Genomic DNA, 15,014 nt, shown 5'->3' on the forward strand with positions numbered 1-15,014 from the left:
GTTGTGGTTATGCAGGCGTCCTGGAGCAGACAGCGGTCGATCCTTGGTAGAAGTCAAAGAGGGAAGTGCAGAGGAACTCTGGTGAGCTCTTGCATTTGTTATCTGGTGAGATGCCCACAGGAGAGACCCTAAATAGCCCACAGAGGAGGATTGGCTACAGAGAAAGGTAAGCACCTATGAGGAGGGGTCTCTGATGTCACCTGCTGGCACTGGCCACTCAGAGCTGTCCTTTGTGCCCTCCCACCTCTGCATCCAAGATGGCAGAGGTCTGGGACACACTGGAGGAGCCCTGGGCACCACCCCTGGGAGGTGCTGGTCAGGGGAGTGATCACTCCCCTTTCCTTTGTCCAGTTTCGTGCCAGAGCAGGGCTGGGGAATCCCTGAACCAGTGTAGACTGGCTTATGCAGAGAGGACACTATCTGTGCCCTTCAAAGCATTTCCAGAGGCCAGGAGAGGCTACTCCTCCCAGGCCCTTCACACCTATTTCCAAAGGGAGAGGGTGTAACACCCTCTCTCAGAGGAAATTCTTTGTTCTGCCTTCTTGGGACCAGGCTGCCCAGGCCCCAGGGGGGCAGAAACCTGTCTGAGGGGTTGGCAGCAGCAGTAGCAGTGGAGACCCTGGAAAGTTAGTTTGGCAGTACCCTGGCTCTATGCTGGAGACCCGGGATGCATGGAATTGTCCCCCTAATACCAAAAGGGTATTGTGGGACAATTCCATGATCCCAGACATTTTGCATGGCCATGCTCGGAGTTACCATGGTGACGCTACATATAGGTATTGACCTCTATGTAGTGCACGCGTGTAATGGTGTCCCTGCACTCACAAAGTCCGGGAATTTGCCCTGAACAAAGTGGGGGCACCTTGGCGAGTGCCAGGGTGCCCACCCACCAAGTAACTTTGCACCTAACCTTCACTAAGTGAGGGTTAGACATATAGGTGACTTATAAGTTACTTAAGTGCAGTGTAAAATGGCTGTGAAATAAAGTGGATGTTATTTCACTCAGGCTGCAGTGGCAGTCCTGTGTAAGAATTGTCTGAGCTCCCTATGGGTGGCAAAAGAAATGCTGCAGCCCATAGGGATCTCCTGGAACCCCAATATCCTGGGTACCTAGGTACCATATACTAGGGAATGATATGGGTGTTCAGTGTGCCAATCAGAATTGGTGAAATTAGTCACTAGCCTGCAGTGACAATTTTAAAGGCAGAGAGAGCATAAACACTGAGGTTCTGGTTAGCAGAGCCTCAGTGATACAGTTAGGCACCACACATGGAACACATATAGGCCACAAACTTATGAGCACTGGGGTCCGTGCTAGCAGGATCCCAGTGACACATATCAAACACACTGACAACATAGGGGTTTCACTATGAGCACTGGGCCCTGGCTAGCAGGATCCCAATGAGACAGTAAAAACACCCTGACATATACTCACAAACAGGCCAAAAGTGGGAGTAACAAGGCTAGAAAGAGGCTGCCTTCCTACACAATCCTGATGAGCCATTGAGCTGGAGTGGAGGGAGGTGTGGTCACTAACACCTGAATGGGCTGTGCCTGCCCTCACGCAATGTTGTCTCCAACCCTCAGGCGAGTGTCTGGGGCCTGGCCTGGGCAAGTCACCATTGATTCTTGGCTGACACAAACTCTCACTCGTCATAGCATGTCATTTGGCATTGTCAACTTCAGTAACAATGAGGGACATAATAGGTAGGCTTAGAGATTTTTAGCCACAATGTGCATCTCCATGCCAGTGATGTAGTATGATGTATCAAAGTGCTTTGCAGATATGAAATGGGTAAGTTTGTAATCTATCCGTTGGCATGCATCATGGAGTGACAAGTTTGGGTACAACCATTCATCCACAGACATGTGGGCTTACGTGACCAAAATGGAAATAATGATGCAGATTCCAATTGGGCAACAGGTTGAGGGCCTACTACAAGTACTTGCAAAGTTCTCGGCCTCTCCAACATCCAAGGGACTTATGACATCTACTGATGCACTCAAAGTATCTCGTTGCAAAGGGTGCCAGGCATTAGTGGTGATTTCCCTTGGACTTATTGATTCATTGTGTTTTGAATTTGTGTGGCATATCTGGCTACATTAGTACTCCCTCCATGACTGCACTGGGACAAATATCACTTGGTGAAATGTGCATTGTTGATATGTTTCCAGTGTGACATGAGTATCTCCGTGTCACCTCCTCCAGGCCAACTATACTGTTGTCAGTGACATGACATGTTCTGTGAGAATTGTTTCTTATTGTTGTGTCACCGTTTATGTGGCAAATCGATGTGTGCACGACCTTGTGTGGGATATGTGGGAATGGAGTTGGCATTGTCCTACTATTGTAGGAGAAAAGGTAAGTGATGTTTGTTCCATGAAGCAAAACATTGAAAGTGATGAGGTCTCCTACTTGTTCAATGGTTACTGTTATTGAACAACTTCATCCCTACAATTGTAGTTGTTTGAGATCTTGTTAACAGTTCATATGGCATGCGTGCATATGGTATGGTACATGAATGGGCCACTTATATGGAGTTTGTTGCTGGTACCTACTTGACATCATGGTAACGTTGCTAATCAGAGCTGTTGTTCGAATGTGATGACCCTATTTCTCTTTGTCTTTGCAGCATCAGCCCATGGAAGTGAAGGAGGCAGGGCACAGCCAAGTGTGGAAGCTTCTGGGTACAGAACTTTGGGTCAAGACACCACTGTCACAGATGGACCCAGTGGTCCTCAGGGTAAGGAGAGTGCCACAGGGTAGACCGATGTTCATCATCTGCATCATCATATTCTGACTCCAATGGCCACGCCCTAGGGGTGGCTGACCCATCAGGACATACCCCTGTACCATCTTTACCTGCTACCCCAGTTTTATCACCACCCTCCCTGTTGCTCCCCACCCAGTTAGGCATGCCCCCTCACCCAAGAGGGTGGACATCTCTTTTGCCGCAGGCACTTCCACCCCAGCCCGTTTTCCCTGCTGTCCTCGGTGAGAAGGCTATTGACCTCCTGAGGAGTATCTATGTGGGTCAGATAGCCATTATGAATGTCATCCAGGGGTTGGCCACCCAGCAGACAAATGCATTCCTGGAAGGCATTAATAGTGAAATGTCTGGTCTACAGAGATCTTTCAGGCTCTGCTTTCCACTCTGATGGCAGCTAGTCACACCCCACCTTCCGCCCCCTCAATCTCGCTCTTCCCATTTCAAATCACCCATTCCCCTATCTATCCCAAGCACACAGACCAATCCGCATGCACCCACCTGAACACATGAAAACAGCGTACACAAACACCACAAAACACACTGACATGCAAACACTGAACAGATACCCAGACATACACCATCAGGCACCACTTCCATAGACACTCCCACCACCCTCACTGTCCCACACACAACATGAGGCATACCCAAAGACACCACAACAACATTCAGTGACACGCCCACCACACACAAAATACCACAGACAGCATCTCAACAGAAACACAGACATCCACCACATTGACCATACTATCAGGCACCATCCAAACACACACAGACACATCCACCACATCCACCATACCCACAGACACCCCAACAGAAACACAGGCATCCAGCACTACAAGCATACCTGCAGACAACACCCCAACAGCAACACACACATCCACTACTCCCAAATCACCCAGCACCTCCACCTCCCAGCCCGGAAGACATGCAAATGCCCACTCTCACACACACAACAGGCACCTCCCACACATAAGCACACCTCACCCACGCACACACCCAAGACATCCATGATCCAAGACCTCTAAATTCCCACCCCTTTCTGCTGACTGTCCCCATGTTCCTAAGAAAAATGTTTTGTTTGACCTTGCCCTTTACCCTGTTCCCTCCTGTTCCAAACCCAAGAGGCCCCCATCCACCTCCCAACCCATTCCTTTTACCTCCAAGTCCTCCCCTGTCATACCCACCTCCTTGCAAGCATCCATAACCCTCCCCCAAAAAGTTGCCCACCCCTCATAAGAAGCAGTCCCCCCTCCCACACCCAAAACCAAACCCACCCCTCCCACATGCAACCCCCCAAGGATGGTTCCTGAGGTGCTCCTTCCTGTGGAGGTACCATGGTATTAGGAATCAAGTGACAGCACAATGATGTGCCTATACAGATCTGTACAGACTGGCCAATAGCCTTGGGATTTTCAAGTTTGGTTTGCTAATAAACCCAAGTTGTTGTTGTTTTGGGTCCGCATGTGTCCTGCAATTCCTTTTCTACATAATGTTGTTCTTGAGTAACTTGTGCTATCTGCCTACAGTTGTGTGTGTTTCAGTCTGCTTGCTGATCCATTTGCTTTTGTTTGCAATACCTGACTTTGTGGCAAGTTCTGGTGCCCCCCAGACAAAGGTATATGTTGACTGTATGGATATGTGTTTGTTAATGTAATTGTGGTGTCATTGCATTGTGTTCTGTTTGGTAGATATTTAATCTGGTGTTTTCAAATGCGAGCATGTATGGTGTTAAACGTCTCCCCCTGATATGTATTATGGATTTATCTGATGTGTGTCAGCTTGAGTTTTGTTTGTACAAACATGGAGTGTGTTGAATTGTGCTATCCATTGCATTTGACTGTGCATGTGTGTATTTAGCTGTGTTTACCTTGCAGCTGTTTCATGTAGATGTATGTCCCATGCAGTTGGAGTTGAATTTGCTTTGTTGACTTGCACTTCCGCATTGTGCAAATTGGCATGTCACTTGAGTCTAGTATTGTTTGTCCCTTGGATACCTGAAGGGCCAGTTGCTGTGCAAATGTTTTTTTAGGGGCAGGTACAAAGTGATATATGTCCCACTGCAACCTCCTTCCCTGAGTGTTCCTGATGGCCCCATCCCCATTGTGCAGGTATTGTTTGCATAGTGAGCTTCAAATATTTGTCTCTTAGACTATTGTGCATCCCATTGTCCTTCCATTGTGTTATAATATTGGTGATGTGTGTGTCCATTGCAGGGCTGGCTCATGGGAGTGGTGTTTGTGTTCCATGACACACCCTTACATATATATGTTGAATGTGATGACAGTCCATGGCTTGTGTGCAATGTGACAGTGTAAGTTGTATTTGTGATGTGATGCGATATTGCTGTGTTGTTGGTGTTGTGTGACACAATGCTGTGTACACTTAACTGTCCCTGTGCCTATGATAGTCAGAAATGTGTTTTTGTGTAGTGTTGCTGTGCAGTGTGAGCGACTTGCCCAAAAAGTGCATTTGGTGACTGTGAATGTGTCCTTCTTCATGTATGATTTTGACCTAGGAGACAATGAGACATGTACTTGTTGGCTGTACTGTGACCCCCAGATCATGTGGATGACGGCGTGACAATCTGTTGATGAGCTTCATGACACAGGTAGGTGTGTGTACTTACGGCCGTTGCATCCGTGGATTTTGTGCACCTTTGATGATCATCAGCAGTGGAAGGACACGTGTGATGGTGTCCATGGCAGCACTGGATGTGTGAGGTTGCATGCAGGTGAATGTCTCCCCCTATGCTCCCCATTTTTGCCTGCTGATATGTGGTAGTTGGACCGCCACAGTCACATTTGCAGTGTGCAGCCTCAGAATGTGGTCACTTTAGACAGCGCAATTCTGCCCTGAACTGTGAGCGACAGTGTGCTCCAGAAGGACATCTGTGAGTGTATGGCTGTAATAGTTCATGTGAGGTTTCCGTCTAGCAGATCCTGCGTAGCATGGTAGATGTTTATGCCTAGATAGCGAATGGTGGTAGCCTCTCAGCATATATCTTGAGTTTCCGCCTGGAAATGCTGTACTGGGCAGCTGGGATGTAAAGGAAAGAGACATGGCTTGGGCGAGTTGACCCCTGGGCCTGACGCTACCCTGAAGTCAGTTAATATCTTGGCTATAGCATTGACACCTTGCCTTATATCCCGGATGTAAATTAGTGCATCATCCACATACAAAGAGACTACATGCATGGTTCCACACAGCGGAATAACCCACTCTGCACTCTGCTGTCAAAGCTTGTGAGCTAGGGGCTCCACAGCCAGGGCAAACAACAGTGGAGACAGGGGGCAGCCCTGGCGTGTCCCCCTCGTCATAGGAAAGGACACATGCCGTGGGGTTTGCATACAAATGTTGTAGAAGGTTATATAGGCGGCCTGGTATGCCAAAGGCAGTGATGGTGGAAAACAGGTAATTCCAGTCAAGTGTATCAAATGCTTTTGCTAGGTCCAACACTAGACATGCTGCGCATGGCCAGTGTTTCAGGGCCTATTCCATGATTCAATATAGCCTATGTATGTTGAGCGTTGTAAATCTACCAGGGATGAATCAGTTCTGGTCTGTGTGTATTAGTCAGGGCAACTGGGGTAATAACCTAGAGGCAATGAGTTTACTCAGTATTTTATGTTTCAGGGACCACGCTCGTCAAGATGAGAGGGGACTGAGAGGACCGGTGATGCAGACGTTTGGTGCCTGAGTTAGCAGGGGGAAGATTCCATCGACCCACTGGAGATTTCTTCTTGGCTTCCAGTGCAGGGTGAAGGCAGACAGCCATCAGAGTATGCACTACCAGGAAACAGTCGAGAAAGCCAGCAGGATTAGGCGCTACAATGTTGCTGGTAGTCGTCTTGCTACTTTGTTGCGGTTTTGCAGGCGTCCTGGAGCAGTCAGCGGTCGATCCTTGGCAGAAGTCGAAGAGGGAGATGCAGAGGAACTCTGGTGAGCTCTAGCATTCGTTATCTGCAGAAAAACCCACAGGAGAGTCCCTAAATAGCCCTCAGAGGAGGATTGGCCACCTAGTCAGGTAAGCTCCTATCAGGAGGGTTCTCTGACGTCACCTGCTGGCACTGGTCACTCAGAGGCTTCCATTGTGCCCTCACACCTCTGCATCCAAGATGGCAGAGTTCTGGGACACACTGGAGGAGCTCTGGGCACCACCCCTGGGGTGGTGATTGACATGGGAGTGGTCACTCCCCTTTCATTTGTCCAGTTTCGCACCAGAGCAGGGGCTGGGGGTTCCCTGAACCGGTGCAGACTGGTTTATGCAAGGAGGGCACCATCTGTGCCCTTCAAAGCATTCCCAGGGGCCAGGAGAGGCTACTCCTCTCCGGCCCTTAACACCTATTTCCAAAGGGATAGGTTGTAACACCCTCTCTCAGAGGAAATCCTTTGTTCTGCCTTCCTGGGACTGGGCTGCCCAGACCCCAGGAGGGCAGAAGCCTGTCTGTGGTTTGGCAGCAGCGGTAGCTGCAGTGAAAACCCCAGAGAGCTAGTTTGGCAGTACCCGGGGTCCATGCTGGAGCCCCATGGATGCACGGGATTGGCACCCCAATCCCATATTTGGCATGGGGGACAATTCCATGATCTTAGACATGTCACATGGCCATATTCGGAGTTACCATTGTGAAGCTACATATAGGTATTGACCTACATGCAGTACACACGTGTAATGGTGTCCCGGCACTCACAAAGTCCAGAGAAATTTCCCTGAACAATGTGGGGGCATCTTGGCTAGTGCCAGGGTGCGCTCATACTTAGTAACTTTGCACCTAACCTTCACTAGGTGAGGGTTGGACATATAGGTGCCTTATAAGTTACTTAAGTGCAGTGTAAAATGGCTGTGAAATAAAGTGGACGTTATTTCACTCAGGTTGCAGTGGCAGTCCTTTGTAAGAATTGTGTGAGCTCCTTATGGGTGGCAAAAGAAATGCTGCAGCCCATAGGGATCTCCTGGAACCCCAATACCCTGGGTACCTAGGTACCAGATACTAGGGAATTATAAGGGTGTTCCAGTGTGCAAATCAGAATTGGAAAAAATGGTCACTAGCCCTCAGTGACAATTTTAAAGACAGAGAGAGCATAAGCACTGAGGTTCTGGTTAGCAGAGCCTCAGTGACACAGTTAGGCACCACACAGGGAACACATTCAGGCCACAAACTATGAGCACTGGGGCCCTTGCTAGCAGGGTCCCAGTGAAACATATAAAACACACTGACAAATAGGGTTTCCACTATGAGCACTGAGGTCCTGGCTAGCAGGATCCCAGCGAGACAGTAAAAACACCCTGACATATACTCACAAACAGGCCAAAAGTGGGGGTAACCAGGCTAAAAAGAGGCTACCTTCCTACACAACCCCTCCCCAAAAGAAGGACAATAAGGCTAACCTTGGCCAGTTGAGTCTTTATTGGTGTCTAAGTGGTGATAAGTGGAGAGTAGCTCTGCAATAGATTGGATACTCCCTTTATCAACCACTGTATGGTTACTTCCTTGTGGGGATGTAAACCACCCTGTTTGGAGTTATTTAGCTAGCCAGCAATGTGAAGTTGTATTCTCAGAGTTCCTATTAGTATGTTTTAGTTTAGAGCAGTGGGAATTGTCCACTGGGCCTATATCAAGTGATTAGAATGCCAAACAGGGATGCTGTCTCAATAAAACAATAGCTGGGCAAAAACTTTGTCCATATGGCGATAAGAGAGAACAGGGTTGCTGTTTCTCTTGAGTTGGAGCAGAGCAGGGCTGCTGTCCTGTAAGCTCCACACCAGGGCAGGGCTGCTATCCTAAGTGTTATGAGGCAGTGCAGGGTTGCTGCACTAAAGCTTCTCTGGGAGGGTTGGAGGGATGCTCCATGTTAACTAAAATGGTGTACTATTTCTCACCAGTAGTAGTTATCCCACAGAGAGGTACTTTCACCTCAGGGAGTACAGCTGTGCTAGCTGATGGTTCCCGTGGTACAGGTGCCACCCCAGGAGAGGTTTCTCCCACCACAGGAATGGTATCCTTAGTGGCAGGGTGGTTAGGGGATCCTTTGATGCCCTTCTACCTGTTGTTGGAGAAGGATCCTGAGTTTTAAGGCCTTTTTCTCTCCTTTGCTTTTTCATTTAGCTGAAATGAGAGGAAGCAATTCCTCAGGGATACCCAGCATGGCTGCATGGGTATTAAACTCTACCTCAGCCCAACCTGAGGTCTCTAGGTCATTACCTAAGAGACAGTCTACAGGTAAGCTAGGTGATACTACCATCTGGTTAGGGCCAGTAACTCCACTCCAACTAAACTGAACTATAGCTAAGGGGAGGAAGTGAGTGGAGTTATGGACATCAATAATCTTGTACTGTTGTCCAATGATGTGTTGTGCAGGAGACACTAGGTTTTCAGTCACCAAAGTGATACTGGAACCTGTGTCCCTGTAGGCCTGGGCCTCAACACCATTTATTAAAACTTACTGCCTGTACTTATCCACTGTAAGGGGACAAGCAGCCAGTGTGGCAAGGCCAATGCTACCAGGTGTGACAGAAACTGTCTTAGGACTGACTACCCCCGTTTCTATGATGGACCCAAAAGTGAACCCAACTACACCCTTATTTTGGCTGTTGCCAGCAGTCCCACCACTATTACCACTACTGCTAGGGGCACTAGAGTTTGATGTATTAGTGGTGCTAGGCTCAGGGGCTTTACCTGGGCAGGACTTATCCCCTGGCCTATGGCCTTTATTTTTACACACATAGCACCAAGGCTTTTTATTGTGTGTGAGTTGTGAAGAAAGGGAAGAAGATGATTTATCCCCACCCCCTGAAGAGTGTTTAGGATGTGAAGAAGGATTGTTAGTTTTACCTTTATCCCCATGCTTATCCTGAGATTTCTTACCATCTTTCTTCTTGCCATCCTTGTCTTCACCTGTATGAACTTTCCTATTCACTCTTGTTCTGACCCATTTGTCTGCCTTCTTTCCCAATTCTTGGGAAGAGGTCAGATCTGAGTCTACCAAGTACTGGTGCAACAAATCAGACACAAAATTGTTCAAAATATGCTCTCTCAGGATTAGATTACACAGGCTTTCATAGTCAGTCACCTTACTGCCATGTAACCAACCCTCCAAGGCCTTCACTGAACAGTCTACAAAGTCTGTCCAGTCTTGAGAGGGCTCTTTTCTGGTATCTCTGAACTTTATCCTGTATTGTTCCATGGTTAGGCCAAATCCATCCAAGAGTGCATCCTTAAAAACTTTTTAATTATCACTTTCTCTGACAGTAAGGAGCCTATCCCTACCCTTACTGGTGAAAGATAGCCATAAGATAGCAGCCCACTGCCTTTGAGGGACCAACTGTACCATACAAGCCCTCTCAAGTGCAGCAAACCACCTGTTAATGTCATCCCCCTCCTTGTAAGGGGGGACTATCTTATACAGGTTTCTGAAATCTTGTTCTCTCACAGGATTGCTATCAAAAACACTGCTGATGCCACCATGGGGAACTAACCCCAAACTCTGCCTTTCCCTCTCTACATCTAGAGATGCCCTGTCTAAGGCCAGCTGCTGCTTTCTAAGCTTCATCCTGGCCTCTTCCAACCTCAACTTTCTGAGTTCCCTTTCCATAGTGTTATCCTCAGGGTGGGAGGCTTGGGAATTCTGAGACAGAAGAAATGTGGGAATTGGCAGAGTGAGACTTGTCCCTAACTGGCTGGACTCTAGTAACCTAGCCTTTAGGAGTGAAAGGTGCCCTACTAGTGTGTGACCCCCTCCCACTACCAGTGTCACTAGATGGCCTGTTAGCTGGCAGGTCTTTGGGTGAACCCTCCCTAGCATCCTCAGGGGACTCCTCTGAGTCTTGCTGGGTTCCCCCCTCCTCTACCTCCTGGGATGGGCCTGACTGGTTCTGGTCACTTTCTAGGAGAAGTCTAAGGAGAAGATCTTTGGTGGGATTCTGAAAAGTAGAAGTAAAGTTACCCTACTTCCCCAGAAACACACTAAAGTCGTAATAGGAGATTCTGCAAAGGCAACAACTGACTGCAAAGCATTGAAGATGGATTCCTGGACCTGAGGACCTGCAAAGGAAGGGGACCAAGTCCAAGAGTCACACAAGTGTCCGGGGGGGTGCAGGAGCCCACTTAACCCCCGATGAAGGTGCAAAATAGCTGCCTCTGGGTGGAAGAAGCTGAAGATTCTGGAACAACTGATGATGCCAGGAACTTCTCCTTTGCACAGAAGATGTCCCACGGCGTGCTGGAGGATGCAGAGTTGTTTTCATGCAGAAAGACTGCAAACAAGCCTTGCTAGTTGCAAGAGTTGCAGTTGAAGAAAATGGGTGCTGCCCGGGGCCCAGGAAGGACCAGGAGGTCGCCCCTTGGAGGAGGAGACAGAGGGGGCGCTCAGCAGCACAGAGACCCCATGCAGAAGCAGGCATCACCCGCAGAAGCACTTGAACAGGCGTTTAAGAAATCTGAGCACGGCAGTCATCTCAACACTACAAAGGAGGGTCCCACGAAGCCGGTGGTCAACTGAGCGGGTTGAGCAATGCAGGACAGAGTGCTGGGGTCCTGGTCTATGCTGTGCACAAAGGATTCCTTGCAAGAGTGTAAAGAAGCCCTAGCAGCTGCAGTTCACGTAGTACACAGGATTACTGTCTGGCGTGGGGAGGCAAGGACTTATCTCCACCAAATTTGGACAGAAGGACCTCTGGACTGTCGGGGTCACTTGGATCCAGCTCCTGTGTTCCAGGGACCACGCTCGTCAAGACGAGAAGGGACCCAGAGGACCGGTGATGCAGAGGTTTGGTGCCTGCGTTAGCAGGGGTAAGATTCCGTCGACCCACAGGATATTTCTTCTTGGCTTCCTGTGCAGGGTGAAGGCAGACAGCCCTCAGAGTATGTACCACCAGGAAACAGTTGAGAAAGCTGGCAGGATTAGGCGCTAAAATGTTGCTGGTAGTCATCTTGCTACTTTGTTGCAGTTTTGCAGGCGTCCTGGACCAGTCAGTGGTCGATCCTTGGCAGAAGTCGAAGAGGGAGATGCAGAGGAACTCTGGTGAGCTATTGCATTCATTATCTGCAGAGAAACCCATAGGAGAGACCCTAAATAGCTCTCAAAGGAGGATTAGCCACCTATTCAGGTAAGCACCTATCAAGAGGGGTCTCTGATGTCACCTGCTGGTACTGGCCACTCAGAGGCCTCCATTGTGCCCTCACACCACTCCATTCAAGATGGCAGAGGTGTGAGGGCACACTGGAGGAGCTCTGGGCACCACGCCTGGGGTGGTGATGGACAGGGGAGTGGTCACTCCCTTTTCCTTCGTCCTGTTTCGCACCAGAGCAGGGGCTGGGGGATCCCTGAACTGGTGTAGACTGGTTTATGCAAGGAAGGCACCATCTGTGCCCTTCAAAGCATTCCCAGAGGCCAGGAGAGGCTACTCCCCTCAGGCCCTTAACACCTATTTCCAAAGGGAGAGGGTGTAACACCCTCTCTCAGAGGAAATCCTTTGTTCTGCCTTCCTGGGACTTCCTTTGCTGAGGAATCTTCACCTTCTTCCACCCAGAGGCAGCCATTGTGCACCTTCATCTGGAGTTTAGTGGGCTCCTGCCCCCCCCCCCGGGCACTTCCGTGACTCTTGGACTTGGTCCCCTTCCTTCACAGGTCCTAAGGTCCAAGAATCTGTCTTCAGTGCTTTTCAGTCAGTTGTGGTCTTTGCAGAATCTCCTATCACGACTTTAGTGTGTTTCTGGGGAAGTAGGGTCACTTTACTCCTACCTTTCACTGTCTTGGGGTGCGGTATCTTGGACACCCTTAGTGTTTTCTTACACTCCCAGCGACCCTCTACACACTATACTAGACCTGGGGTCCCTAAGTAGTTTGCATTCCACTTTCTTAGTATATGGTTTTTGTTGCCCCTAGGCCTTTATTTTTAGTAACTCTGAGTATTGTGATTCTTATTATATAGTGCTATATGGTATAAGTGGTATGGTAGGAGCTTTGCATGTCTCCTAATTCAGCCTAAGCTGCTCTGCTACAGCTACCTCTATCAGCCTAAGCTGCTAGAACACTACTGATCTACTAATAAGGGATAACTGGACCTGGCACAGGGTGTAAGTGCCATCAGGTACCCAATATAAGCCAGGCTAGCCTCCTATACATATAAGTCCACCACTCCTTACCACCCCTAAAGTAACGGTCTGGTTGAGAGATTCAACCACACCTTGAAAGGCATGATCACGGGCCTGTCTGAGCCCTTGAGGGGTAAGTGGGACATTCTTCTGTTCGCCTACATTGAGGTGCCTCAAAAAGGTCTTGGATTTCGCCCTTTTGACTTACTGTAGGGCCACCCTGTCAGGGGACCTTTGAGTCTGGTTAGGGAAGGCTTGGAGAAGGCCTCCTGTAAGCCCCCCCATGATGTATTCAGTTACATGCTGGCCTTTACAAAGCAGACAGTCTAGAGAATCTGTAAGGAAGCCAAGAAGATATGAAGTGCTGGTACAACCAGAATGCCACTCTGGTTGAGTTCCAGCCTGGCCAAAAGGTTGGGGCGATGGCCCCAGTGGAGCCTAGGGCTCTCCAAAATAAGTGGACTGGGCAATTTGAGATAGTGGAGCGCAAGAGTGATGTCACCTATCTGGTGAACGTGCAGACTCTCTGGAACCCTTTAGGGGTCCTACATGTCAACTGCCTAATGCTTCATTTTGAGAGGACAGAGGTAACAATGCTCTTGGCAACAGATGATGGGGTAGAGGAAGAGAGTGAGCCTCTTCCTGACCTCCTGTCTGCCAAAGAGAAAGGTGGTTCAGTGGAGGGTGTGGACCTCTCCCCCTCCCTGACCCTGGAGCAACAAAGGGACTGTCCCCAAGTTTTAGGACAGTTTGCCCCTCTATTTTCCTTGATCCCAGCAGTCACTCAACTGTGTACACATGATGTGGACACCGAGGACAGCCCTCCTGTTAAGCATAATGTTTACCGAGTGACTGATAAAGGTAGGGCCAACATAAAGGATGAGGTATCCAACATATTAGCCATTGGATTAATTGAGTTCTCCAGTAGCCCTTGGTCTAGGCCTGTGGTCTTGGTCCCAAACTCCAGAACTCAGGTTCTGTCTGAATCACCAGGGACTCAATGCTGTCACTAAGACTGATGCACAGCCCATCCCCTGAGCTGATGAGCTCATTGATCACTTAGGGGTTATCAGATATTAAAGTACTTTTGACTTGACCTCTGGATATTGGCAGATTGCTCTGACTGATGAGGCAAGGAATGTTCTGCATTTTCCACACCAGATGGGCACTGCCAATTTAGGGTGATGCCCTTTTGGATGAAGAATGCCCCTGCCACCTTTCAGAGGTTGGTCAACCAGGTGTTAGCAGGGGTTGATGATTTCAGTGCAACCTACTTGGATAACATTGCTGTGTTCAGCTCCACTTGGGAGGAACACTTGCAGCACCTCTGCAAAGTGTTCAGTCCCTGCAAAAGCCAGGCCTCACTATTAAGGCTAGTAAGTGCAAAGTAGGGCAGGGTTCTGTCGTGTACTTGGGACTCCAGGTGAGGTGAGGTGGCCAGGTGACACCCCTGCAGCCAAAGATTGACACCATTCTGGGGGGCGTGGCTTGACCACCGGGCAAGATGGCCGCCACACTGTGAGGCTCTGCCGGGGCCGGGCAATTTATGCGATATAACTTATCCTGCAGGCGGCGGTGAAGGGAGCGACCCCTGAGACTCCCCCCTGGGGACCCCAACGACGCTACGCGAGCCGGGTTTGGTTGCTGTGGGCGCCCGGGAGCTGGATTTGTGTTGAGGGGCCTGGCGCCGGCGGTCGCCCGCGCGCACTGACTCCTGCAGTGCGTGCGGAGAGGAGAGACGCTGCGGCTGCTCCCGGCCGAGGGGAGAGGAGACGGGAGTGCGGGGGAGCCCGGGGAGCCTGATCGGCGGCTGCTTCGGGCCGCGGCCCCCCCCCCTTTCTTTCGCTGTTTGCTTCTGGTGTGCGCGGCGGCTGGGGACGCCGGCCCCCTGGGCCTCTTCCGACCCTCAACTAGGGAGTTCTTCCGAGCTTTCCGATTTCCGGGCCCCCGGCAGGTGCGCGCTGGGCCCGGTCGATAATAAGTGCTCTCGGAGCGCGCTGAGACTGGAGGAGGCGAGGGCCTGAATTCGGGGCCCTGGTGGAGAGACGACCTGGGGGGACCTCGGTTTGGCCCCTGGTTGCCTCCATACGAACATTGCTGGTGCCCTGCGGACTGCATCGGGAGCCCTGCACTGCCTTGGCAGCACGAATCC

The sequence above is a fragment of the Pleurodeles waltl genome, chromosome 2_2 (genome assembly GCF_031143425.1).
Source record: "Pleurodeles waltl isolate 20211129_DDA chromosome 2_2, aPleWal1.hap1.20221129, whole genome shotgun sequence".
NCBI lineage: Eukaryota > Metazoa > Chordata > Amphibia > Caudata > Salamandridae > Pleurodeles > Pleurodeles waltl.